The sequence below is a fragment of the Nematolebias whitei genome, chromosome 7 (genome assembly GCF_014905685.2).
Source record: "Nematolebias whitei isolate Nwh7 chromosome 7, NemWhi1, whole genome shotgun sequence".
NCBI classification, from domain to species: Eukaryota; Metazoa; Chordata; class Actinopteri; order Cyprinodontiformes; family Rivulidae; genus Nematolebias; species Nematolebias whitei.
The window spans coordinates 52,209,924-52,210,382 of NC_056504.1; positions in this window are offsets into that span (position 1 = coordinate 52,209,924).

Consider the following 459-nt stretch of genomic DNA (forward strand, 5'->3'; position numbering starts at 1 on the left):
GATGGTTGGATGGATGGATGGATGGATGGATGGATGGATGGATGGATGGATGGATGTTTTTATTTTGACACATTTAACCTACTTGTACTCGTCGCGCAGGGGGTCTTTTATTTTGAATGGTCAGGCCGGAAGCAGTGACTCCACACAGAAGGTCTTTTATTTTGAATGCGCAGACCGGAAGCAGTGACTCCACACAGGTCTTTTATTTTGAATGCGCAGACCGGAAGCAGTGACTCCACACAGAAGGTCTTTTATTTTGAATGGTCAGACCGGAAGCAGTGACTCCACACAGAAGGTCTTTTATTTTGAATGCGCAGACCGGAAGCAGTGACTCCACACAGAAGGTCTTTTATTTTGAATGCGCAGACCGGAAGCAGTGACTCCACACAGAAGGTCTTTTATTTTGAATGGTCAGACCGGAAGCAGTGACTCCACACAGAAGGTCTTTTATTTTGAATG